The 27,869-nt window shown below is 43.3% G+C and overlaps 1 protein-coding gene and 1 long non-coding RNA gene across 35 annotated transcripts in view; one reads left to right on the plus strand and one right to left on the minus strand.

Annotated features, from left to right (window-relative positions):
- PHF21A (PHD finger protein 21A) overlaps window positions 1–27,869 on the plus strand; it is a 219,553-nt gene that overhangs the window by 74,272 nt on the left and 117,412 nt on the right. The window lies entirely within an intron of this gene.
- On the minus strand, window positions 458–27,722 carry LOC138849060 (uncharacterized). The gene is made up of 2 exons (XR_011387440.1): window positions 25,575–27,722; window positions 458–18,176 (listed from the first exon to the last, which is right to left on the minus strand). It is a non-coding gene; the product is annotated as an uncharacterized lncRNA (long non-coding RNA).

The raw sequence follows: 27,869 nt of genomic DNA on the forward strand, positions 1-27,869 counted from the left end.
GTACAAGATAGTGGGAACTTCATTTCTCTTAGGTAAGTGCCTCAGTATATCTGGGTTGTATGATATATATATATATATATACACACACACACACACACACACACACACACATACTTTTTAAGCAGCTGCCAAAGTATTTTCCAAAGTGTTTGTACCATTTTACATTTACACCAACAGTGTATAGGAGTTCTAGTTGCTGTATATGCTTAGCACTTCATTCTTAAGTAGAAACACAATAGCCAGGAATCCACAGATACTTAAAGAAAACCATTACCATGAAAGTTAGAAGAGACCCAGAGAAGGGGAAAGGGCAATTCAAAATAACTATAAATTTAGACCCTCAGATCTGTAAGAGAAGATACTGCATCTGTGGAATTAAAACAGGCTGCTAGGAATAAATGAACAATTAGAAAGCCAAAATAATTTTTGGTTTAAAAAGAGTAAAGAATGAAATTGGCCCTGTCTCTTAATTAGCACAGAGGCAAAGGGGTGGACAGTAGAAATGAGAAAAAAATCAGGAGTATCTTTAAAAAGATCTCCTGTGTGACTAGTAGAAATTCTGAGAGAACAGAAAACAGAAGATGATCCAATAATGAAATTTCCCATAGCTGAAGAGCATGTAATTCTAGATGAGTAGAATCCTGTAAGTGCCTAAAACTGTGCGTGAAGAAAACCCTCACATCCTTGTTCCAAGGTCCATCATTGTGAAGCTTCAGAAAAGTAAGTAAAATTCCTAAAAGCTTTCTCAGAGAAGAAAACAGTTGTGTTCTGGGCTTGGAAATCAAACTTCTTTGCAGCAACACAGGAAGCTAGAAGTCATTAGAACAATGCATTAAAAAATCTGAATAAGTGATTTCTAGTGTAGAATTCTTATTATTATTTTTTTTTTTTTGACAGGTGGAGTTAGACAGTGAGAGAGAGAGACAGGGAGAAAGGTCTTCCTTCCGTTGGTTTACCTCCCAAATGGCCGCTACGGCTGGTGCACTGCACCGATCCGAATCCAGGAGCCAGGTACTTCCTCCTGGTCTCCCATGCAGGTGCAGGGCCCAAGCACTTGGGCCATCCTCCACTGCACTCCCGGGCCACAGCAGAGAGCTGACCTGGAAGAGGGGCAACTGGGATAGAATCTGGTGCCCAAACCGGGACTAGAACCCGGTGTGCTGGCGCTGCAGGCGGAGGATTAGCCTAGTGAGCTGCGGCGCTGGCCTAGTGTATAATTCTGTAAGCTGTCTTTCAATCAATTCTGGGGGTAGAATCGAGACATTTTTAGACAAACAACAACACAAAACTTAGCTCCCATGCACCCATTTTGAGGAAGCTACTGAGGAATGTTCTCTGTCAGAACAAGAAAGTAAACCAATAAGATCAAGATAAGGATCCAGAAGGTAGAGGATCTGATATAAAAGAGATGGAGAAAATCCTGGCTGATGATAAACCCAGGAAACCATTGTACAACAGGTTTAGAAAACAACCAGTTCAGGTTGGATGGGAGGATGGAGGATTCCAGGAAAGACGTGGACAAGAAACAAAAGTGGACAAATAGATCCTGTGATATATTTTGAGCCATTACTGAGACATTTTACAGCTTCTTTGGGGGAGTACAGGGAGAAGAAGTAATGATGGACATATAGAAAACCAAGCAGATGACAAAACAAGGCCATCTTTTGTTCCAGGAATAGCAAAATGTTCTGCAAGAAGGTAAGTGTAGTCACTGTATATGGTTAGTTGTACCTGAATAATAGTACAAATCTTAAATATGGACTTAAGAAAAATTGTAATATAACTGTAATGGGATGGAGGATGGGTGGAAGGATGGGAGTAGAATTCCACTTCATTTGTCTGTGGTAGGAGTTCAATAGATAGTGATTAAAATGAGAAAATAAAAGGCCAAAATTAATGTATATTTTTAAATGAGAAGGTAAACAGATGAAATTGGTGTTTTGAAAGAACTGGACTGTAGTAATTTTTTAAAAGATTTATTTATCTGAAAGGCAGAGTTACAGGGAGAGAGGTTTTCCATCTGCTGCTTCACTTCCCAGGTGGCCTCAATGCCTGGAGCTGGGCCAATCTGAAGCCAGGAGCCAGGAGCTTCCTCCAGGTCTCCATGTAGGTGCAGGGGCCCAAGGACTTCTACTGCTTTCCTAGACCACAGCAGAGAGCTGGATTGGAAGTGGAACAGCCGGGTCTTGAACCAGCGCCCATATGTGATATCAGCACCTGAGGCCGTGGCTTTACCCGCTATGCCACAGCACTGGCCCCTGAACTGTAGTAATTTTTAAAGCTATATTTATATATTACTTTTATAGAAAAAGTAACAGAGATTTGAAGTCTGGACCATCATTAGTAGGATGTTTCATCTTTGTGGGATTACCCCAGAATCCCGAGGCAACTTCCCTTTGGGCTAAGTCTGGCCTTCCACCCATTCCCAGGCTTTGGGGGACTGTGTTTGAGCCTCTCTAATGCTCTCCTTTTCTTTTCTTTTCTTTTCTTTTCTTTTCTTTTCTTTTCTTTTTTTTTTTTTTGAAGATTTATTTATTTATTTGAGAGAGTTAGAGATAGGGTGGGCGAGACAGAGCTCTTCCATCTGCTGGTTCACTCTCCAAATGGCTGCAATGGCCAGGGCTGGGCCAGGCCAAAGCCAGGAGCTAGCAGCTAGGAGCTTCTTCCAGGTCTCCCATGTAGGTGCAGTGGCCCACGCACTTGGCCAGCCTCCATTGCTTTCCCGGGAACATAAGCAGGGAGCTGAATTGGAAGTAGAGCGGCCAGGACTCAAACTGGCGCCCACGTGGGATGCTGGCGCTACAGACGGTGGCCCTTCTCCTTTCAGTTTTCTCAGTGTAAGCCACATAGCCACTCTGAAATTCGGTTGACATTCCTTAGATGTTTATAGCGGAGAAGGACATGCCCTTTAGCTGGTTGCTTTTCTCTTAATAACATACTACTACTCATGAGTTTAGTCCCATTGGGTGTTATATCCCTCCTACCCTTCAGCAGTACCTCTGGTACCACACTCAGATCCCAGAAACTGTAAAGCTATGAGGTTGGGGACTTTTGCCTGTTTCATTCATTGATGTACTGGTTGTCAGTAAGCATTTATTAAATAAAAGACTACTCTGAATTATTTGGATCCCAATAAATGTATATTTATAGCCTACCCCCACTAAGCTCAGACTTTCATGGAGGATATGGACATGTAAACAATTGTAATAAATTGGAAGTCAGCATGAGGATGGTAACCAGAAAGGGAGCTTCTCTTGGCAGGGAGTTATCACGGGTGCATTCACAGACAAGCTGATTACTGAGCCAAGTGTTGCAGGATGAGTAGGGATTAGCTAGGTGCACCAGGGCCTTCCAGGCAGAAAGAACAGCATGTGCAAAAGCTTAGGAATAGGTGACAGCAAGGCATGTTCCGAGAACTGCAGGAGTTAGGGTTGCTGGAGCAGGGGTGCTCTCAGTGAGGATTAGAGGCAGGTTGAGTAGTTTGAAAACAAAGCGTTGTCTGATGTTGCTTAGAATACCTTTAATTCTAAGTATTACAGTATTAGTAATAGCCATAATTATATAGCACTTACTGTTTGCCAGGCACTTCTCTGTGTGCTTTGCGTATGCTAATTCATTTAACCCTCACAGTGACGCTAGGAGATAGGTGCCTTTTATCTCCATTTTATGGATGGCAAGTCAATTGCCCAAGGACACAGAGCTGGTAAGTGATAGAGCCAGATAGAAGTCCAGGCTGTGCAGCTCAAGGTTGTTTAGAATTTCAAATAATATTGAAGAAGACTGGGATTTGCATTATTTAAAGAGGTGGTTGGATTTTAACAGGTTTGAACATTTCACTAGATTGTCAGCTGAAAGGGAGAGCAGTGAGAGGTGAGGTGGAAGATAAATAAGTCCAAGACAGACCACATGGGACCTCATAAACCCATTTCCTTGACTACTCTTTGCTCTTTCTACTTCCAGGGCAGCTTGATTTCTGAGGTTCTGTCGCTCTGAATCTCAGATATTAAAACTGGGAGGTCTTCCTTCCACCTCAGAAGAGTGAGTGCCTCCCTCCAATACCCAGCTGTACAGAAGCACTCTTTTCTTTCACATCAGTGAGTTCTTCAGTGAGAAATTTGTCATAAGGTGTCTTTTCTATGGAGTGTGTGCTGAGATCAGATCTTTTTGTTTGTTTTTCCTTTTCTTGCTTAGAGCTGTTAGGAGACTAGAATATTGGCAGTAGTGGTCATGGTTTATCATTTCTTTAAACATTTTTTTTAGTTGATTATAAAAGTCATGTATGTTCATTTGGAAAATTACCAAGGACAAAAAATAAATTTAGCTGTGATCTCTGTCATATATTTGTATTAAAAATGAAACTTGTATTATACTTCTTTTAGAAAAACTGTTTTAGGGGCTGGTGCCATTGCGCAGTAGGTTAATCCTCCGCCTGTGGCGCTGGCATCCCATATGGGCACCAGTTCTAGTCTCGGCTGCCCCTCTTCCAATCCAGCTCTCTGCCGTGGCCTGGGAGGGCAGTGGAGGATGGCCCAAGTGCTTGGGCCCTGCACCCGCATGGGAAACCGGGAGGAAGTACCTGGTTCCTGGCTTCGGATTGGCACAGCTCCAGCCGTTGCGGCCATTAGGAGAGTGAACCAACAGAAGAAGACCTTTCTCTCTGTCTCTCCCTCTCACTGTCTATAACTCTACCTCTCAAATAAAAGAAAAGCTGTTTTAATATATCATGAGTATTTCTTCATATTCTTAAATATTCTTTAGGAATATTGCTTTTAGTGGCTTGATATATCCCATCATATAGGTGAAATATTATATCATGAGGTTTATTTAAATCAGTTCATTTTTAATTAACGTATTTATTTGAAAGGCAGGTTACAGAAAGAAAGAGAATCTTCCATCCACTGGTTATTTCCCCAAATGGCCACAAGGCTGAAGCCAAGGGCCATGCAGGAGCTTCATCCAGGTCTCCCACATGGGTGCAGGAGCCCCAGCACTTGGGCCGTCTTTCTACTGCTTTCCCGGACACATTAGCATGGAGCAGCTGGAACATGAACTGGGACCCGTATAGGATTCCGGGATCACAGGCAGCGGCTTAAGCCACTACACAACAGTGCCAGCCCACAGCTCACAATTTTCATACATTTGGATCATTCCCACTTTATTGTTATTTGACTTTCCCTTGATGTCTATGGGAGAGAAGGACGTACCCTTTTAGTTAGCTGCTCACTGCTACTCATGAGGTGCAGTACTCTGCAGTGTACATCCTTGGGTTTACATGATTTTGATTATTTCCTAGAAGTAAAAATATAAATTCCTGGATAAGGAGTAAATAGATGTTTTTACATGTTTTTGTGAAGACTTGCTTGGTGTGTGTAGGAGAATATAACTCCAACTAGTTTAAGTTGCCATATTAGGGCAGCTTTTAGAACTGGAGCCACACTCCATGTCTTTTGTGTCCCTTTGTCTTTCTCTGTGTCTGCTTCCTCTCCCCTCCAATAGATTGACTTTCTCAGCCTCTCTCTGCATGCAGCTGGCAGAAGACTTCTGGCCACTGTGAAGTTCCTAAGTTTTTTTTTTTTTTTTTTTTTTTAAGTTTCTAAGTTCTTATCTTCTTTATTATAGAGACCATCCCACATTCTCTGGCTTATTTACATTCCAGATTTTTGAAAAGAGGAGTGCAGTGCACCTAGATGGAGCCAAGGACCATGCCACTAGTACAGATGTGGCTGGATTCAAGAGCAACTCCAGGGAGAAGAGTTGGAGTTAGGCAGCGATGTCCCAATGTTTTTGAAGTCTTGTATGTTCCCTCATTGCTCTCTAGAAATATTGTGTTCATTTTTAGGGTCAATCATTTTATTAAGGAAGTTATTTAACATGGATATAATCCATACCTTAAATCTAATGAAAAGCTTTTGAGAATCAGATTGTTTGGCAGGGACATAGATCCCCCATGTGCCAGGGACCTTCGTAGACACTGAGAGTCTGTCAGTGTCCCTGCCCTTTTTGTGGTCATCTGTGAGAAGTTTGGTATGCTTTGGACCTTCGAGATGTCTGCTTTAAGTCTTAATCAGATTTCATTTTAGCAACAACATAACACAGTTAAGCATCATATGAAAAGAGAGTATCCCATGTTTTCTTTCTTGGATATTTCCATCATTCTTCCTGAGTAAGTGATTGGAGTTGTGAGGTCATGACGCTTGACATTTTAGAATATTAACAGTTTAACCTTCCTCCGGCTGTCCCCTGTGGCAGGGCAGCACCGCAGTGTAGGGAGGTGTGCAGACTGGGGCCCTCTAGTTTCTGTTTCCTGCAGGTGTAAGTGAGATGCTTCACATGTAACAAGATTTTCTTAAAGGTGAGATGTTAGGGGACTGGAGCTCTTCTCCAAGTTGGAAAAGCAACTGACAGGAAAACCTTTGCAAAGTAGGGAAAGGGGTATGTCTTGAATTTCCATCAAAAACAGATTAGAGAGACTCCCCCCCCCCCGCACCAACATAGTGCTTTGTACCTGTCAGTCATGTTAGCAGCTAAGTTACCAGTGACAAACTTGAAAATGTACTGTGTAAGACTGGAGTTTTAGAGGAAAATTCCCTTGGGCATCATGTTTTTTACACTTTCCTCCTCTGAGTCTGCTCTCACGTGGAAAATCTCTGATGCATTTCAGCTGGGGTTCGTGGGTAGTGTCTTCTCATGAGACCCCGTCTCAGTTCAGTGGGTCAGTGAGGTAGACTCGAGTCTGGAGCAGCCAGTACTGCCTACTTGCACTTGTGCGGCCCCTTGCTGTTGCTGGAGTTAGGGTTTTGTTGATCTTTCTTATTTCAACTTGAGTCATATTATAGATGACATTTTTAAAGAGGTACCAATTCTTTCTTTGTTTTTGCCCCCCCTACTCAGGAAGCAAAACATGGAGAACAAAAAGTATGGTTTTCCCTGTGTAATTCAAGAAATTTCATTCTGTTCTGCAATTTCCAAATCAGCCTGGGTTCCTTGGGAAAATTAAACCCTAATACTCCTGGAGTCCATCATTTGTATTGCATTAACATTGCTGTGCATCTAGAATGGTGATGGAGAAAATAGCCACTGAAATGAATTCTTGCATTCTGTAATTCCGACGCAGAATCCTGCAGAGAAGGGCTGAGAGGAAGCCCTCCTGTAGCACTCGCAGATACCCACAGGTGATAGTTGCACACTGGTGTGAGCACTGCTTATGTAGTTTTAAGATGGGGTCAGTGTTGTGGCATGTAGTGAGTTAAGCTGCCACCTGCAATGCAAGCATCTCACAGGGCGCTGGTTCAAGTCCTGACTGCACTGTTTCCTATCTAGCCCCCTGCTAACCGCCGTGGGAGAAGCATGAAAAAATGGTCCAAGTGCTTGGGCCCCTGCCACCCATATGGGAGGCCTGGATGAAGCTCCTGGCTCCTGACTTCAGCTTAGCCCAGCCCTGGCTATTGTGTCCATTTGGGGAGTAAACCTGTGGATGGCAGGTCTCTGTGTCTCTCTCCCTCTCTTTGTAACTCTACTTTTCAAATCAATAAATAAATCTGGGGGGAAAAACTCTTAAACATTAATAGCCCATTGATCATCGTACAGTGAAAAGAACTATTCTGCTTTTTGTTTCCTGTAATAAAGCACAACATGAACTTGAGGGAAAATCCCTCAGTTATGATTTTTATGTAGACCAAAACAGATTAAGCCGAGGATGTTTTTATTTCCTTTTTTGCACTAATCTTCTGGTGTTTTTTTAGGATTTACTTTAACCATCTAGATATTTTTTTACTGTATTTAAAGCAAATAAAATCAGTTATCTTTATAAGCTGTGGCACTTGATTAGGTTTTCAAGTAGACAAGTAAATAGGCAGGCATTGTTGCACAGAAGGCTAAGCCACTACTTGGGGTGCCTGCATCCCTTATCTGAGTTCCTGGTTCCAGTCCCAGCTACTTGGCTTCCCATCCAACTCCCTACTAATGTACCTGGAAGGCAGCAAGTGGTGGTCAAGTACTTGAGGGCCTGCTATCCACATAGGACACCTGGATTGAGTTTCTGGTTCCTGTCTTTGGCTTGGCCCATCCCTGGCTGTTGCAGGCATTTGGGGAGTGAACCAGTAGATGGAAGATATTTCTCTCTCTCTCTCCCGTGTGTGCTCTCTGTAAACTTTAAAATAAATAATAAATAAATCTTTAAAAAATAGACCAGTAAAAACAGCAAGTCAAGGGCCAGCGCTGTAATGTAATGGGTAAAGCCACTGCCTGCAGTGCCGGCATCCCATATGGGTGCCGGTTCCAGTCCTGGCTGCTCCACTTCTGATCCAGCTCTCTGCTATGGCCTAGGAAAGCAGTAGGAGATGGCCCATGTCCTTGGGCCCCTGCCCCCGTGTGGGAGACCTGGAAGAAGCTTCTGGCTCCTGGCTTCGGATTGGTGCAGTTCCGGCCATTGCGGGCATCTGGGAAGTGAACCATCTGATGGAAGACCCTTCTCTCTCTCTCTCTGTGTGTGTGTGTGTGTGTGTCTCAGTCTCTGTCTCTGTCTCTCTCTCTGCCTCTCTTTCTCTGTGTAACTCTTTCAAATAAATAAATCTTAAAAAAAAAAAAAAAACAGCAGCAAGTCAGCCCCACTATTTGTGTTTGTGAATAATGTATCCTTTTCATGGAACTAAGCCCTGAGGAGAATAGCACATGATTTGTTTACTAAAAGTGTCAGGACTCTCACAAAGCACAAGGATTCTATGGCTTTTTAAAAAATATTTATTTATTTGAATGACTTAGTTATTTGAAAGAATGACAGAGAGAGGGAGGGGGAGAGAGAGAGAGAGCGAGTGAGCGAGCTTTATGTCAACAACAGCCAGAGCTGGGCCAGGTTGAATCCAGGAGCCTGGAACTCCATCTGGGTCTCATGGGGGTGGCAAGGATCCAGGTTCTTGGGCCATGATCTGCTGCTTTCCCAGGTGCATTAGCAGGAAGCTGGATTGGAAGTGGAGAAGCCAGACTTGAATTGGCTTAACTTGGCTTCTCACTACATGGCTGAACTTGCTCTGCTACAGTACCTGTCCCTTTATAGCTTAATCTTAAAATTTTTCTGCCTAAAGTTCTTTTAAGCAATAGCATCTATGAAATCTCTGTTATATTTCTGCAACTAAATTCTGATTCATTGATCGGGAGAGCTCTTATTGGTGAAATAAACATACAGGTGAAAATGTTTTGTGGGCAATAGAAATGACATGTCTATCTTGAACAAGTTTAGATTTCTAGAAATTAACAGAAGTTGTTAAATTTCTCTACCCTTTAAAAGTTTTTAATTTTTAATTTTTTGGGTTATTATTTTAAAATCCTGTCTGTGATAGTACCTTGAACTAATCTGAAAATAATCAAGGTTTATAGATCCTTAATGTAAGTTTTCCTTTGCTATTGTCACCACTTCCCTGTTAGTTGAGAAATAATTGGAGCTGTCTTTATAGTAGATGCTGGCCTGTGTGGCCCAAGCCAGTGAATATGTAGTCTCTTTTCCTCCACATCTCCTGCCAGATGTTTCACTGAACAAAGGTTGGAGTTAGGAACTTGGCTGGAAAAGCTTAAACAAAAACAAAATTGCCAAAATCCTGTCTATTTTAAAAAAAGTTGTTTTCTTTACAAGATAAAACTAAAAATCCTAGGCGTTATATTACATAAAGGGCATCTTGATAACCTCAGAGTAGGGAGCAGGGCAGCCATAACTGTATTAAAAAACAAAAAAAGAACTTTACTTGGAAAACTTGTGTCATTGAGAAGGTGTCGTGTGGGCTGTAAAGAAGAAAGCATACTGTAAATGCCAGGAGTTTGAATAAAAGGTACATTGCAGAGCCTCCTGGTGGCAGCAGTTCCTGTTGCCAGTGCCCTCATTTGAGACACCTGCTGAATGGGAGCTGATTCTTAATCAACAAAACAAGTGATTCTATGTGCCCATATCCTTTCCTGGTTTTTGTCACAAAAAGTAAGCAAACTAATACGCCGAAGATTTTAAAATTCTGGTTTTAGGCTCAACTACTATTGTATTTTGAATGGCCCTTAAGTTAACTTGCATAGTAGTTAATGCTCCTTGCAGGTGAGTTAGAATTCTGGATGGGCCGGTGCCGCAGCTCAATAGGCTAATCCTCCGCCTGTGGCGCCGGCACCCCCGGGTTCTAGTCCCGGTTGGGGCGCCGGATTCTGTCCTGGTTGCCCCTCTTCCAGGCCAGCTCTCTGCTGTGGCCTGGGAGTGCAGTGGAGGATGGCCCAGGTGCTTGGGCCCTGCACCCGCATGGGAGACCAGGAGAAGCACCTGGCTCTTGGCTTCTGGTCAGCTCAGTGTACCGGCTGCAACGCGCCAGCTGCAGCGGCTATTGGAGGGTGAACCAACGGCAAAGGAAGACCTTTCTCTCTGTCTTTCTCTCTCACTGTCCACTCTGTCAAAAAAAAAAAAAAAAAAAAATTCTGGATGTAATTTGTTGGAGTATTTTGTATTGTAAGAGTTTTTATAACTCCTGTTGCCTCTATGCCTGATGACCTTTTGATGATGTAATACATAGAGCTAGTGATTATTTTGTTGAATCTTGATTCAGATGATCCACTAGTAATCAGATGGGTGAACTGCTCCAGGGCATTGGAAAGATCAGGGGAAAGAAATCTGTGGCTAAGATTTGTGGAGAAGTAAAAGCCATGAGGTGAGAAGCCCAACTTACTGGTTTAATCATCATTCCCCCACTCAGTCTGAATGCCTTTGGCCGTCAAGACTGAGCTGTGTTTGTTACCAAACTTGTTTGTGCCATTTGTTTCTGTTACTGAAATTATGTAGTTTAATTAACTATTACTTATAAAAAACCAAGTTGTTCCCAAGAAAACCAAGTTTAATGCTTTGGAAAGAGTTGATTAAAAAACTTGTTAAAAAATTGCTGTTCGGTTACATTAGGTTAAGACAGCTGTAATAGAAAGGGGTCAGTTATCCATATCCAGAAAGAGTGTACATTCAGACTGCTCTTAAGTGTCTTGAAGTTCTCACCATAATTTTTTTTTTTTTTTTTTTGACAGGCCAGAGTTAGAGAGAGAGAGACAGAGAAAAAGGTCTTCCTTTTCCGTTGGTTCACCCCCAAATGGCAAGCACGGCCGGCGCGCTGTGCCAATCCGAAGCCAGGAGCCAGGTGCTTCCTCCTGGTCTCCCGTGCGGGTGCAGGGCCCAAGGACCTGGGCCATTCTCCACTGCCTTCCCGGGCCACAGCAGAGAGCTGGACTGGAAGAGGAGCAACCGGGACTAGAACCCGGTGTGCCAGCGCCGCAGGCGGAGGATCAGCCTATTGAGCCGTGGCACCGGCCTTAAAAAATTATTTTCATTTTATTTCAAAGACGGAGATCTTTCCTGATTCTCTGACCAGGTGCCTGGAACTCATTCAGAGTCTCCCATGTGAGGGTCAAGATCTGAGTACTTGAGTCATTGCCTGCTGCCTCCCAGCAGGAAGCAAAAATGAGTAAAAAATGGAGGACCCAACACTTGAAGTAGACACTCCAGTATGGGATGCAGGCATCTTAACCACCATGCCAGTCAGCCACTGCCCTTGAAGTAGACTCTTTGGGCATTTAATTAATTCATTCAGAAATATATATGGAGTGCCTGGGGTTTTTTATTTTTATTTTTTTATGAATTTAAGGAACACTGATCTTTTTAAGACTTTATTTATTTGAAAGCAGAGCTACAGAGAGGCAGAGTTAGAGAGAGAGAGGTCTTCCATCTGCTGGTTCACTCCCCAGATGGCTGCAAAGGCCGGAGCTGTGCTGATCTGAAGCCAGGAGCCAGGAGCTTTTTCCAGGTCTCCAACGCGGGTGCAGGGGACCCAAGCACTTGGGCCTCCTTCTGCTGCTTTCCCAGGCCATAGAAGAGAGCTGAATCAGAAATAGAGTAGCCTGGACTCGAATCGGCGCCTATACAGGTTGTTGGCACTGCAGACCAGGGTTTTAACCCGCTGTGCCACAGCGCCAGCCCCATGGAGTGCCTATTATATATGGAGCTATTCCGCTTATCCTGGGTGATGACGAGGCTCACAGGGTTTCTCCTCTTAAAGAGTTTCCCACCTCATGCATATTTGTCAAAGTATTGGATTATAAGGGTTTTCTTAATGTTTGTGGAATACTTATTAAAATATAATTGAGGCTTTGTTTAGAAGGCCAAAGCTACATCTACCTATAGTCTGGTGTTCTCAACCCTAGCTCGTCCCCTAGAATAAACTGGAAAGCTTTGAAAAATGTTACATCCAGGGCTGTATCTTAGACCACTTGAATCAGTGCCCAGGAGTATAAAGATGTATAGGAATGCAAGTTAATTTTAGTTAACATCATTTGATATTGTCCAAACTAAATCTGATAACTTCAAGCCAATTTAACATAGCATTTTTATTTCTGAATCATATGGTGACAAATCTGTGTGGTATTGGTTTTTCAAAGTTAATGATTTTTTTTGAATTTTGCTAGAGATAAAACTTTATATTATTTCAAAAGATTACTAAAATATTAATACTCATTTTAGTTTTTCCATTTGTTCATTTTAAAGATTTATTTATTTGAAAGGCAGAATTGCAGAGAAAGAGAGAGAAGGAGAGAGAGAGAACTCCCATCCACTGGTTCACTTCCCAAATGGCTGCAATAACCAGGGATGATCGGCAGAGCTGAAAACCTAGGAATCAGGAAGTTCTTCTGAGTCCCTGACATGGGTGCAGGGACCCAAGCACTTAGGCCATCTTCCACTGTTTTCCTGGGTTAGCAGGCAGCTGGATTGGAAGTAGAGCAGCCTGGACTAGAACCGGCACCTATATGGGATGCTGGCACTACAGGCAGTGGCTTAACCTGCTATGCTACCACACTGGCCCCTAGCTTTTCCTTTTAGAAAAAAACTTTAAAGAAAGTTAAGTAGATTGAAATTCTTCTTTGTGGTTAGAAGTGTACAACTTTTACCCAATATATTTCAGCTTTTCAAAACATTTTAATAGATCACAAACTTCAAGAAAAGTATTGGGTAGGGGCTGGCGCTGTTTAACCAGGGTTAAAGCCCTGGCCTGAAGCGCTGGCATCCCATATAGATGCCGGTTCTAGTCCTGGCTGCTCCTCTTCTGATCCAGCTCTCTTCTATGGCCTGGGAAAGCAGTAGAAGATGGCCCAAGTCCTTGGGCCCCTACGCCCATATGGGAGACCCGGAAGAAGCTCCTGGCTCCTGGCTCCTGGCTCCTGGCTTCGGATCGGTGTATCTCTGGCTGTTGCGGCCATCTGAGGAATGAACCAGCAGGTGGAAGACCTCTCTCTCTGTCTCTACCTTTCTCTGTAACACTGTCTTTCAAATAAATAAAATAAATCTTAAAAAAAAAAAAAAGAAAAGAAAAGTATTGGCCAGTGCTGTGGTCTGTGGTGTAGTGGGTAAAGCTGCCACCTGCAGTGCCAGTATCCCATATGGGTGCTGGTTCGAGTCCGAGCTGCTCTGCTTCTGATCCAGATCTCTGCTGAGGCCTGGGAAAGCAGTAGAAGATGGCCCAAGTCCTGGGGTCCCTGCACCCATGTGGGTGTCTTGGAAGAAGCTCCTGGCTTCAGATCCACCCAGCTCTGGCCATTTGGGGAGTGAACCAGCAGATGGAAGACCTCTTTCTCTCTCTCCCTCTCTCCCTCTCCCCCCTCTCTCTGCATCTCTATAACTCTGCCTTTCAAGTAAATAAATAAATCTTTAAAAAAAAAAAGGGGGGGGGGAGGAATAGGGGCTGGCACTGTGGCATAATGGGTAAAGCTGCCACCTGCAGTGCCGGCATCCCATATGGGTGCTGGTTCGGGTCCCAGCTGCTCCACTTCCGATCCAGCTCTCTGCTACGGCCTGGGAAAGCAGTAGTAGATGGCCCAAGTCCTTGGGCCCCTGCATCCGCATGGGAGACATGGAGAAGGCTCCTAGCTCCTGACTTCGGATCAGCTCAGCTCTGGATCAGCGCAGCTCCAGCTGTTGCCACCAACTGGGGAGTGAACCAGCGGATGGGGGACTTCTCTCTCTCCTCTGTGTGTGTGTGTGTGTGTGTGTGTGTAACTCCGACTTTCAAATAAATAGATAAATCTTTTTAAAAAATGGGTAAATCAAATGAGATGGTAATCATTTTTAAAAAAAGAAAATTAATTTTAGTAGTTCAGTTCTACTGTGAGAATAATAATGCTTGGAGGAAGGGAGTGCATTCTTTGTGCTTAGATTTTCCTATTGTTGTAAAAGAGTAGGGTTTTATTTTTCATACTCGATTTGCCTCCTTGTGAGAATCAGTCCTTTCCCTCGTCTCCTGGCACATGTGTGTGCGCTCTTCCACCCACAGACCCCTGGAGACAGAGCTGCTGCGTGTCCCTCTCTGTGACCCTTCGCTTCCGCACCGTGGTGGGCGTGGTGAGATGACCTGGTCAGAGACGCTCAGGGAGGTGGAGAAAAGCCTGTTAACTGAAAGTAGAAGGAAAACACTTAGAGATTCAGCAGAGGAGTAACTGCTTTGATAAAGATTTCAGAGGCCCCACCAGGGCAAATGATGAGAAAACTGGTGGAAGTAGAATGTTATCAGCACTAGCAACCAGAAGCATGTAGCCTCATGAACATCTCTTCTGTCTCTACCTTCTATTTTAGTTAAAATACCAATGCCTCCTCTGTGGTTTAGCTCTTTTAAATTATTTAATAAACAAACTTATTTCTCCTTTTCCTTTGACTGCAGAAAATAGAGACTCAGTGAGGTTGAGTGACTAGTCCAGGGTTACTTGGTTAATGTATTGGTAAGAACCCACTGGTTTCCAGTGATAGAAACTCAACTCAAAGTTGTTGAAGCAAAAGGAATTTACTGGCTTATCTAGTTAAGTTTAGGGATGTAGCTGGTTTCAGGCATGGATGGATTGCAGTTAATTGGCCTTTAACTGTGTTTTAGGGCAGTCTGGTTTGCATACAGTCTGTCTTGTGGTGGCAGAGGTTGCCTCTAGCAGCTCTAGGTTTACAACCTGTCATTTTAATCAATTCTGATGAAGATAGCTTAGGCTGAGTGGTGTGCTACCCTGGAGCAGGGTTAGAATCATCCCAGCCTTGACTATTGACTATTCCAGTGAGTATCATCATGGACAATATATTATCCATCGACCATTTTCAAAGGAACCTCCTCAGCAAGCTACCTTGTTTTAGAATTTTAGTAGTTTGAAATGCCAATTGGTTAAAGGGGGCTTGATTAAAAAAAAAAAAAAGCTGTGCTGTTTAAATGCTCCAGTATGGCAAGACAGAAGGGTTTTTATCCCTGTTCAGTCTCTCTTCTCGCCAAGACAGAAGGGTTTTTCTCCCTGTTCAGTCTCTCTTCTCGCACGTGCTCCCCGCCCTGCATCACTTCCTGTGTCTTGACTTGAGTCCATACCTTCATCGAGTCCCTCCTCTTCCTTCATTCCTTTCCTTTGTGGGATCGGAAACAGGAGTCAGCTCAACCATGCTCTTATTCCGGGGAAGTAGTTCAAACTGGAACTCTACTACATGCTTCAGAAGGGCAGGCTCATCCTTGGGAGGATAAGAAACTTTGGGTCTTAGAAGAGCAAAGTCAGGGTTCCCTCTGGCAGATTTCCGTGGGCAGCTTCAACTCATCCCTGGAGGCCAGGGAAGCAGCCTAGACTCTGGAGATGTAGGTTTAGGGGCTTCTATAGACTCTTTTGTGCACAAGATAGCTATGAGAACGAAGGCAGGAGGTAATGTCAAATGCTCTGGCTTCCATTCCAGCTGTCACCAGAATAAAAATGACTTAACTGTGCTCTGGGCCCCCAGGCAGCACTGAAATGACATGCCACCTGCTGACCTAATCCATTTCATTTCTGGTACTGGGATAGCCAAAGCAATTGACTCAATTTGCAATTGACTATTTACTCTTTAAAGCAGCAATGATTAGATCTAGTATAAGAAATCACATACTCTATTTATCAAGAATTAAAACTTTAAAGGTGGAAAGTTCCCCTTTTTGGAAGGAGTCATTTAAATATGGTGTATTTCACCTCAGAGACTAACTATGCTTTTAGAAAGCTACTTTTTGCTGCTGTTCCCCAGGAAGGAGTACAATCTGCTGATGAAATTTGAGATAACAGAAGTGTTTCTCCGCAGCAGCTGAATGGAGCAGAGAACTAGGAGACTGCTATATTTATCTTTAGGTAAACTTCACAATTTACCAAGGAAAAAATTCACATAGCATGCAAGCAGATTAACTCATGTTAATCCAGCAGCTGCTTCTCTGGTGAATGGAAGAGAGGGGTGTGCAGCTGTGGTCCTGCTCACATGCTCAGGTGCTGGACATAGTGTTTTTTTTTTTTTTTTTTTCTCACATCATACCAAGAACCACATATGCTCACGAGTTCCTGCTTCTTCGATTTTAGTTTTAAAAAATTTTATTAACTCTCTTTTTTTCCTCTTCCCCATCAAAATGAAGTGCTCTAATTAAAACTTGCAAATTACGGTTTCAGGAGCTCGGAGTCTGGTCTTGAACATTGTGTTTAATAGTTACGTATAGTCCTGCAGCTGATGAACTAGACTGCTAGAAGCACCCACTTCATTTTCCTCCCAGAGATCCTTATACCAGCAAGTAACATGCTGACAGGATTAAGGTGTCTGCATCCAGGTCTGCCCTCTTATTTCTTGTTGCTTTCTGTGATTCGGCAGCTGTGGAATTTGCCTCCCTGCATGGGCTGCTCAGAAGCCAGCTCTCCTGCTCTCCCCGACTCGCTCACAGTCAGCAGAACAGGGAAACCACGCTGATCAGCACACTACTCGGTTGATCAAAGGAAGCCAGCCACTTTTCTTCAACAAGACCCAGCGCTCTTAGTCACTACGCCTTCTCCTGCCGTGAGCAAGGCCACTGGAGCGCTGCTGGCAACATTCGTCTGTGTGCAGAAAGCTGCGGTGTTCCCTCCGCCTGAGCTTCAGCCTAGGCCAGGCGAGGGGGAGAGAAGATGTCCCTACAGCCCGTATCTCTCCGTCCTGTAACTTGGTATCAAGCACTCTCCTCCAGTGGCAGTCGCTAGTGACAACCCTCAGCTCTGCTGGGGAAAGACTTGCTAATTTTCTTTTAGTTGTATGAGAGCTGAGATTGAACTTGGGGTGACTACATGGAATATATATGGTCTTTCTTTGAATGAGTTAGTCACAGGTCTGACAAATCCATAAAATTAAAATAAGCCACATTTTTTAGTGCTTAATCTCTGGATTCTTTTTACTGTTTGCTGAGTAGTCTTATTTGTTGGCTATAGACAGCAGTTCCCTATTCGTGGCTCTAATGTGTATAAAATTCCTGTTTTGTAAGCATTGGCATTTCAGTACAGTGTATAACACGAACACGGAAGGGACCCCCTGCGTAGGACAGGGGCTGCTCTTTGTCGCTTGCAGCCGTGTTTGCCAGGGAGCATGCTGGCAGTGAGCGAGGAGAGTGCTGAGACAGGTGGGAAGAGCAGAACCGGAAATGTGCTTCTCCTTTTCCTACACCCTTCTTTCCCTCCACCCTCTTCTACCTGACTTTCCGTTTTTCTTTTTTCCCCTTTTAGAAGCCATCTGTTTCCCTCTACCAGTTCTGTTTGGCTTGCAGATACCACGATACAGGAGCACACGGCATTGAAGCTAGCCTATACTTGACCTTAAACAACATAATGTATTTGGCTGGGCTCAGCCTGATGGGCTGAGGACCTAGCATATAAAATTTCCTAAGTGATACACAACAGTTCTAGGGACTCAGAAGTTTAGCATGTCTTACTGCTTGAGTCTGAGAAATGAAAGAGGACTTTGTAAAGCCTGGCACTGCGGGTTCCGCACTGTTTTCTGTTAAGAGATGGGAGCAACATGAGTTCGGGTATGAAAAGCTGCACGCAGGCCTGGGCCTGCACCTAGGCAGAGAGGGAGAAGAGGAGGAAGATGGCAGCAGCCATTCCCTTCCCTTTCTAGAGTTTAGCGTGAAGGATTGTCACTGACAGAAGTTGTTACTCCGCAGAGCCAGGGTAGCTGTTTCCTGAACAGGCGTCCTGTTATCCGTCTTCTTCTCATGGTGTCTCTTCAGTTGTCTTCTCCGCATATATTGCTGGTGAGAATGTAAAATGGCACTTGGAAAGCAGTCTGGCAATTTCTCAAAATGTTAAACGTAGAGTTGCCATATGACTCAGCAGTTTTACTCCTAGATGCAAACCTAAGATAAATGAAAATACGTGTTCACACAAAAACTCCTGAGTGAATGTTCATAGTATCATTATTGACAGCAGTCAGAAAATGAAACAGCCCATTACTGACAGATGGTTAAGGAAATGTGGCATACCCATGCAGTGGAATATTATGTAGCAATAAAAAGGAATGAAGTACCGGTATGTGTTGTAATATGGATGAATCTTGAAAATATTTTGCTAAGTAAAAGAATCTAGTCTCAAAAGACCACATTTGGTATTATTCCATTTATATTAAATGTCCAGGATACGCAAATCATAGAGACAAAAAGTTGATTAATGTCTGCCCAGGGCTGGGGGAATTGTGTCCGTCTGGAGGGGAGGGGCTGGGAGGTGACCGCCTCTGTGCTCAGGGTTTCTTTCTGGGTTGATGAAAATGGTCCAGCATTGGTTGTAGTGGTGGTCACACCAGCTCTGTGAAGGTGTTGTAGACCTTTGGATTGTACACTTTAAATGGGTGAAATTTATGGTGTGTGAAATTATATCTCAATAAAGCAGTTTAAGAATGGTACTAATATTCCATTTGATCCGAAGGCACTGAATTGTCTTCCCTAAAGTTGTAGTGGCTAAGAGAACCCATATTCTCAGTAAGAAAACCACCTCGGTAATGGTAATAACGTGTTTGCACACATTATCTACTTTATTCCCACTGTGCAAATGAAACTGACACATTCAAGGTAAAAGTGGGGGCATGAGTTGTGGCGCAGCCTGTTAAGCTGGAGCCTATAACATCCACGTCCTGTATTGCAGTGCCTGGTTGAGTCCTGGCTTCCTTGTGCTTCTGATCTAGCTTCTGGCTAATGTGCCTGAAGGGGCAGCAGGTGACATTCAACTACTTGATCCCTGTCACCTACATAGGAAACCTGATAAAGTTCCTGGCATCAGCCTAGCTTGACCTGGGCCTCGCTATTGTGGGCATTTGGGCAGTGAAGCAACAGATGGAAGAGTCTCTCTCTCTTTGTCTTCCACCCCCCCACCCCCGCCTTTCAAATAAAATAAATACATCTTTTAAAGAAAAAGTGGTTTAAGGTTATACAACCGAGAAATGACAGAGAAGTGTTTAATCTCGGGCTTTCTGATTGCTAGTCACTGCCCACTTGTCAGAAGACTGCACAGAAGTCTTAGTGACCCTGGATGTTTTCCAGATTCTTAATTATGCTTAACCCTCTCACTTCTTGCATATGGCTAGACAAGTAACTCGCCTTCTCTGTCTTGCTTTCCTTATCTGAAAAATGGGGGTGATAGTGCTTCCCACCTCAAAAGTCATTTCCCTTCTTGTCTTTATCTAGAAGACAGAGCTAGGAATGCTTCCTACCTCATGGGCGTGTAAGGACCAACTAATAAAAGACAATTATTAAACATCTTGCCAGGCTACAAAAATGCTTTATAATAAATCATCAAAGAGAATCATTTTTTTCTCTCTTTTCTGTTGTTCACCTTCACAACCTCAGCAAGATGTAATAATAACCACTTATATCACTTTTCTCTAAGGAGCTCAAAGTACTTTACAGACATTATCAAATTAATCCTCCCTCCATCCTTGTGAGTTACAGAGGGAACTGGTATCAGAGGAGCTGGAGGGACGTAACTTGCCTGAAGCCTTTATCTCAGGCTGGCTCTGTGCTCTACCGATTGCTCATTTATTTGTCCCTAGTGATATTTCTTTAGTCAATTACATTTATTTTCTATGAGTTTGTCACTTGTTAAATATAAAAAAGTGCTTGAATAGCCCTGCTGTATCACTTTAGGTTAGCTTAAACTTTATCAGGGGTAAAACTATTTATTTTGACCTAGTGATACATCTTCTATCTAGATCAGGAAACAGTTTGGAACTCGTGAATCTATACTCTTTTTTTTTTTTTTTTTTTTTTTTTTTTTGACAGGCAGAGTGGACAGTGAGAGAGAGAGAAAAAGGTCTTCCTTTGCCGTTGGTTCACCCTCCAACGGCCGCCGCGGCTGGCGCGCTGTGGCCGGTGCACTGCGCTGGTGAATCTCTACTCTTGACTTAAACATTCCCTGTCAGGGAGCAGTGCCAGCTCTGCCCTGCTGTGTAGATAGGAGCAGTGCTTGATGAGTGTTGGGGAACAGCTCCCGCCTGTCCAGACCTCTTTGCACCGCAGACTTCTTGCAAGTCGCCGGGTTTTTACAGTGTATGTACATGTTAGGGAGCTCAGCTGCCGCCTGGGTGACAACTTGGGCCTTACCACGGCCAGCATCCTGGCATATCATTTTTGTCTCAGAGCTTAATCCCATCACCAGCCCTTTTGACAGAGAATGCACGTGAGGGGACTGCATGTGTAAGAGATGCAGAAGGCCCCTGTGAGACCGGCCTCTCGTGGCTTCCAGCGAAGCGGGTGAAGCCTGACCCAGTCTCGAGGAAGTAGTGCTGGCTTTCCTCTTGCCTTGTGTTAAGAGTAGCTCTAGTTCTTATTGAGGCTGTTCTGGCAAGGTTTTTTTGGTTTAAGTTTGCTTTGTTTTGTGTCTTGATTTCTCTTCTTGCCATATTGATCTCTCATCTGATGGGGAAACACCTTCCCCTCCCAAAGGGCTTTCCTGTGCACATTAGCCCTGTTGGTGTGCTGCCCCCACAGGAGAGATGGCCCCGGTGCTGTTGGCACTGTCCTGTGTACAGTTAATTAAACCTCCTGCTGTGGACCTGGATTTCTGCTGCGGCTGTTCACTGACGTGTGTGAATTGAGTGAGCGAAGCACATGTGCATGAGCTCAGGCACACTTGCGGAAACAAACCCTGAAAATAGCAGAAGATGGAGCTGGGGTAAAGCCTTCAGCTTTTAAATAAGCTTGGTAATCTGGCTAGCTGAATGCCAGAGCTCACAAAGCCGAGAATTGCATTTCTGAAGATAAGACAGGCCCTTTTTGTGTTTTTATCTTCTCCTCCCAAAATGTATTGAGTTTTAATATGGTGCTTTATCTCTGTAAGCAAGAAAACAGAGCCAGTGGGGAACTCACGGGCCACTGGGTGCAACCCAAAGAGTAGTTTCTCCTTTCTCTGGTGACCACATCCCAGGAAGGCAACCTTCACCAGCTTGGACTCTGCACATCTGGCTGCCCTGTCCTCACTGCAGCACAAGGCGGTGAGGGAACGCAGGGAGATGAGAGTGGGTCTGCCTGATGCTCTCGCGACCTACCTGTGTTAGAGAACAGATAGCGTGCGGTTGCCTGGGAAATTAGTCCCCTGTCCTTTTTCGTTTAGTTCACTGTTAGATTCTCAGTGTCTGACCGTTCTTTTTGAAATACTTTGTAGTGCTTTGAATCCTTCTTGTGATTCTTTTTACTGGAGAGGACTAGGACATAAAATCCTTATTAAAGAATCTCTGAGTAAATTTTTCTTCCAGTTCCTGGCTTACTTACTCGGGTAAAAGGTAGCAAGTAATTATACTTGAGTAATAGTGGAGTGTGACAAACATCAGCTGCTGAAACAGGCACCCTCTCTCCCTGTTCTTTCTCCACCTGTTCCAGCTCCTCTTAGCAAGGTTTGTTGTTTTTTCCCCCTGAGAGGCAGACATACAGAGAGGAAGTGAGAGAGCAAGCAAGCTCCCATCTGCTGGTTCACTCCCCAGATACCAGTAGCCGGGAGCTCAATCCAGGTCTCCCACATGGGTGCCAGAAACCCAGTCACTGGAGTCAGGAACCATGGCTAGGTATCAAACCCAGGTACTCTGAGAAGGGGCAGAGGGGGCTTAACCACTAAGCTAACTGCCTGCCCTTCTCAGTGAGTTCTGACTAGGAAGTGTTTTCTCAGCCCCTTCTTTGTGTTAATGTCTAGCACAATGATGTGTGCTAATGCTTATGATCTTCTAGAGAGAAAGAAATGCATGTAGTGGAACAAGACGCTGCATAATAAACAGTGTGTTGTGGGGATGATGAGGAGAGGGCAGGAAAGACTTTGAAGCTCAGCAGGGGCTTGGATCCAGAGGCAGAAAGAATGAAGACATTCTGAGTCAGTGGAATCACACAAACCAAGGCAGGATGTTGGAGTGCGGTTGACAACAGAAAAGTAAGCATACTTTGCTGTATGTTAAAATTTCTCATTGGAAGTGTTGGGAAATGAAAATAAGCTTGAATAGTTATGTTGGGAGCTTATGCTAGAAGGCTTCATTTAAAGATATATAGATTTATTTGAAAGGCCGAGGAGGGGGGTGGTTTCTATCCACTGGTTCTCTCCCCAGATGGCTGCAACAGTGAGAGCTGGGTCAAGAGCCAGGTCTCCCACGTGGGGGGAGCATCATCCGCGGCTTTCCAGGCACATCAGCAGGAAAGTGGACCATAAGTGGAGCAGCTGGGAGTGGTATCAGCACTCCAGTATAGGATGACATTTTCTTAAGCAACTTAACCTGCTGGAGCACTAACAGGGAAAACTGTCCATCACCACCCTGCTCCTTGCCTGGAATTAGAAATGCCTTGAAAGTTTTGATGAGACCTATATTTTGAATGGAATACTTTAGCATTTAAAGGGTGGAGTGTGTTTATATTTGGAGGAAATACGATTTTGTCAGCTTGCTTTCTGTTTGTGTGTACTGTTTTGTTAAAGCAATATATTCCTGGAATTAAATCAATTCTCTATCTTGTACGGGGAAATAGGGCTGTAGTTAAAAGAACAGTGATTCTTTTTTCATTAAAAGGAATTTTGTTTCCTAATTGTGAAATCTTGGCCTGTTTGCTTATAAACAAAAATATCTGTGAGTTAAAATACAGGTTTAATGTTTGAGTTTGGATAGCTGTTGCAGAAGCAAAATTGATCTGTAATATTCCTTCCTAATCTGGGGCTACCTGAAGGGAAAGAGAAATTCTGCATACCTTATGGTAGGGTTCCATAGGCTGTTACTCAGCAGTGCTGCCTGGAAAATGAAATGGATCCAGATGGGGTAGGGAGGGGGATGCGAGGTCCTGATAGGATGAAGATTGGGAGTTTCTGAGCGGTTGGGTTAAGCTGCCGCTTGGGATGCCCACACCTGATGTTGGAGCACTGGATCGAGTCCCAGCTGCTCTGCTCTGATCCAGTCCCATGTATGCCTGGGAAGGCAGCAGAGGGTGGTTTGAGTACTGCAGACCCTGCCGCCCATGTGGGAGACTCTGATGGAATTCTGGGCTCTTGGGTTTGGCCTGGCCCAGCCCTGGTGTTCATGACCTTTAGGGGAGTGAATCAGTGAATGGAAGATGTATTCTCTCTTCCCTCTCCCTCTCTTCCCTCTCTCTTTCTCTCCCATTCTGCCTTTCAAATAAAAAATAAGTCTCATTTTGAAAACAGGAAGTCACATAATGCAGGATTCTTTGAAAAATATTGGGAGTTTCTGTTGTAAGTAGTAATCATAGTTTTAAATAGAAAGAGATGACCCTAAATTTTTCAATCACATTTTTACCTTGGTGTGAATTTTGTGATATTTATTTTTCTACTCCTTTAAGGAACATTTGAGTTTAATAAGATACTCTCAATAAATCAAAGGTACCATAGCTACACTGTAAGCAGGTTTTTGAATAGTAGTTTTATTCATTTTCCAGTTTGTTTTCTTGTATCTTGTATTATATTGATAGTCGCTATTATTTATCTAATTTGAACAGTAGTGCTTAGGTTGAACCTTGGATCTAGTCAGTTTTATCGTGATGGGTTTACCATCTTCTCAAATGTAGTACTCCTCCAGTGCATTGTTACTATATGATGAAGGTAAAAGCAGATTTACAACTGTTAACCACAGTCCTAACCTTTCATCAGTTTGCTTGATTTACTACAAATTAAATCATATTATGCCTGATATAAATCATTAAGTATATGATTTAAAGCAGTTGCTGTGATCCATCTTTTAGTGTTTTCTACCCTCACATCCGAATGTGGAGCTCCGGTCTGAAAGGCAGTGAAACGATTGGAAAGCTGCCCTTCTCAAGTCCTGAGTGAGCATTCATTTCTGTGTTGGTTGCTGTGTGACAGCGGGGTCCTTTCAGTTCTGGGCTGGAGACACACACATTGCATTCAGGATGGAATGTTTGCTCCTTGACTTGTCTGCCTGATTTAAATATTCATACTTCACCAGAAGGAAAAAGCTGCTGACTTCTAAAAGTGGGTCAGTTCTTTTTTTTTTTAATGGCCCTTTTGGCACTTTGTAACGTGTTAATACTGCCTTCGAGAGGGGGAATATTTTGGCAGAGCTCATCTTTATCACTTCAGGGGCCAAAGCCTCACTAGGCCAGTGGGAAGAGAGAGCTTTGCAGATATTAATAACTAATAGACTATGATAGGGACTTTTATTTGCCCTTCTGTTTGCTTCTCTGGGTGTAGCATGTTGTGTGTTAACCAGAAAGGATTAACTTGACTAAGCCCTTTTATGTGTGGATGGAGGATGAAGATGATGATGTATGTAAACAGCAGTGGCCTGTGTCTTCTGATGCATGGGCGATCAGGACAGATTCCACACTTGCATGAATTTGGTTTATTTGTCTATTTAGACATGATAGCTTTTCAAAGTGATCTTTGGGTAGAGTAGGATTATTGTTAAATTGTGAGTCTTATCCTCACATCATTTATTTCAGCTTAATGGTTATTTAAAGTGTACTTCATATTGATTGGATTTCTTACATCTAAGGTATCCAAATGGGATTTAAATATGAATGTCATTTTTTTATCTTTGCAAAATTAAAGAGGGGGAGATAGTAGGATGAAAAAGGAAGGAGGGTTAGCAATTAGGAGGAACTAGGTGGAGAGAGATTGTCCTGATTACCAAGGTCTTAGTCTGCTCAAGCTGTTACGACAAAATACCTTAGACTGGGTGATTTATAAATACATAAATGTACTGCTTACAGCTTTAGGTCAATCCAAAATTAACGTGCCCACAGGTTTGGTATCTGGTGAGGGCTCACCCTCTGCTTCATAGCAGGTGCCTTCTTGCTATGCCTTCACATTGTAGAAAGGATAAACAATCTCCTTTGAGCCTGTCTTATAAGGTCACCAGTCCCATTCATGAAGGTGAGCCCTCATGATGTAATAACCTCCTAGGGACTCTATCTCTTAATATTACTCTATTAAAGAGGCTGGTGCTGTGGTGCAATGGATTAAGCTGTGGCCTGCTGTGCTGGCATCCCGTAAGGGTGCCAGTTCAAGTCCTGGCTGCTCCACTTTTGATCCAGCTACCTACTAATGCACCTGGGAAAGCAGTGGAAGATGGCCCAAGTCCCTGTCCCCCTACACTCACTTGGGAGACCTGGAAGACTCTGCTTATGGATCCTGGCCTTGGCCTAGTCAGCTCTGGTTATTGTGGCTATTTGGCGAGTGAACCAGCAGATGAAAGATACCTCTCTCTGTCTGTCTCTCCTTCTCTCTCTGAAATTCTTTCAAATAAATAAATTTTTTTAACTTACTCTATTGGAGATTGAGTTTCCACATACAACCTTTGGCGGGTGGGGCACAAGTATTCAGACTCCAGCACAGTTGAGCTGTCCACGAGGAATGTTTTCACTTCACTGATCCTAATTTCTTTGAAATTGGCAGAGACTTTTCAGTAGTTTCAGTTAAGTTTTACAATGTGTCTGTGGCCCATCCTGTCCTAGTCTAGACAAACTCAAGTGTTATTAGGCTGTTTCAGAGTTGTCCTGATCATACAGACTAATAAGCCTTCTAGAATCTTCTTTATTATTGCCAAATTCTAGCTCCCAGCTTCAAAAGGCCATTGGCTTAATCAGTGATCTCAAAGTTTTGTTCAGGTATCCCTAAAAGTCTAGAATATGTCCCCCTAAAAATGTACAAGTACTACAGGTTAATAAAAAACTTAAAAATCTGAAAATGCCCATGCCCGATTAAGGAATATGTTTGGTCATGAGGCTGTCACACAGGTCTAGGATGTGCTTGCTTTTATCATTATCATATGTGCCCTATTAAGACTTAGCATCCTGAAAAATAACCAGAATATTGTTGAACTGGTGCTTCTGAGAAATTATTTACCTTAATTTAGACATGAGTTGTATTCCAGAAGATAGTTTTGTGAATATAGTAGGAAAACTGCCATTTTTAAAAAGGATTTATTTTATTTATTTGAAAGACAAAGTGACAGAGGGAGAGATGGAGAGAGTGAGAGAGAGTGAGAGAGCACTTCCATCTGCTGGTTCACTCCCCAAATAGCTGCAAGAGCTGGGGCTGGGCCAGGCTGAAGCCAGGAGCCCAGAACTCCATCCAGATCACCCATGTGGGTGTCAAGGCCCAAGTACTTGGGCCATCTTCCTCTGTCTTCCTAAGTGTATTGGCAGGAAGCTGGATCAGAAACAGAGCAGGGGCTGACGATGTGGTGTAGTGGGCCAAGCTTCCTTCTGTGGCACCGGCATCCCAGATGGGTGCCACTTTCTGTCCCAGCTGCTTCTCTTTTGATCCAGCTCTCTGCTATGGCCTGGGAAAGCAGTGGAAGATGACCCAAGTGCTTGGGCCCCTGCCCCTGCACCTGCGTGAGAGACCCAGAAGAAGCTTCCGGCTCCGGGCTTCAGATCAGCTCAGCTCTGGCCATTGAGGCCATCTTGGGGGTGAACCAGCAAATGGAAGGCCTTTCTCTCTGTCTCTCCTTCTCTCTCTCTGTAAATCTGCCTCTCAAATAAATAAATAAAATCTTTAAAAAAAATTTAAAAAGAGCAGCCAGAACTGACACTAGTACTGTAATATGGGATGCCTGTGTTGCAGGTTGCGGCTTAACCTGCTGTGCTACAACGCCTACCCAAAAAACTGCCATTTTTAACAGTTAAACATACAGGATTTAAAAAATATATTAAATGAATCCTGTTCTCCAGGATGTTATAGTATAGGATTTTAAGGAGTTTGGGATTGTATCTTTACCACGAGGCACAGAATCCTTTTGTAATAGAAGTGCCTGCTAGTGAAATATCCAAGGATTCAATGTCACGTTGTCTGTTCTGAGATGTTCACGCGAGAAAAAAACGCATGATGGTCCATGGGAAAGGGCTTATAGATAATTGGTATGTCAGAGACCATTGTACTATACTTGGAACTTTCTGTGTATTTGAAATTTTACAAAATAAAAAGTCATAGAAATAAGAAATGTTTCCTAGTTTATTTTAAATCTGGATCTTTGTGCATTGGGTAGAAGCTGTGCCTTCAGATCTGGACACACACACTTCTGCTAAATAGATCACACGGCCACAGAGAGGAGCAGGGAGTTTTGGCCTGCCTGTGATTGAAACCAAGGTGAAGAGACTTCTGATTTTGAAGTTATCTCCTTGGTTAATATTCCACACATGAATTTGACCCAGCTGACTAAAAAATAGCCAATTTTCAGTTTGCTTAGTAGTGTGCAGCAAAAAAATGTTATTACTCAAAACAAATAACTGCACCACCCAGACTTGTTTTTGACCTATTAATTTCCCTGACTATCCTAAATGTTTCTAAGATCTCATTTGCTGATGATTTGTCTCTACCATCTTTTTGACAATTTTTTCCTTTTCTAGTGACATATTACTGTGTATTCTAAAAAGCATTTGTGTATACTGAGAAAATTCAATTTTAAAAAACATATCTGCTTCTATGTTGGAAATTCTTGGGGGGGGGCCCTGTGGGGAAGGAGGGAGAACAGGGAGCTAGATTTTTATACTTGTTTTAAAAAAGAGAAGTAAGTACGTGTATTTAGTGTTCACTGTATTATCTTTACCAGGGAAAAA

This window comes from Oryctolagus cuniculus, chromosome 1 (assembly GCF_964237555.1).
Source record: "Oryctolagus cuniculus chromosome 1, mOryCun1.1, whole genome shotgun sequence".
Lineage (NCBI taxonomy): Eukaryota > Metazoa > Chordata > Mammalia > Lagomorpha > Leporidae > Oryctolagus > Oryctolagus cuniculus.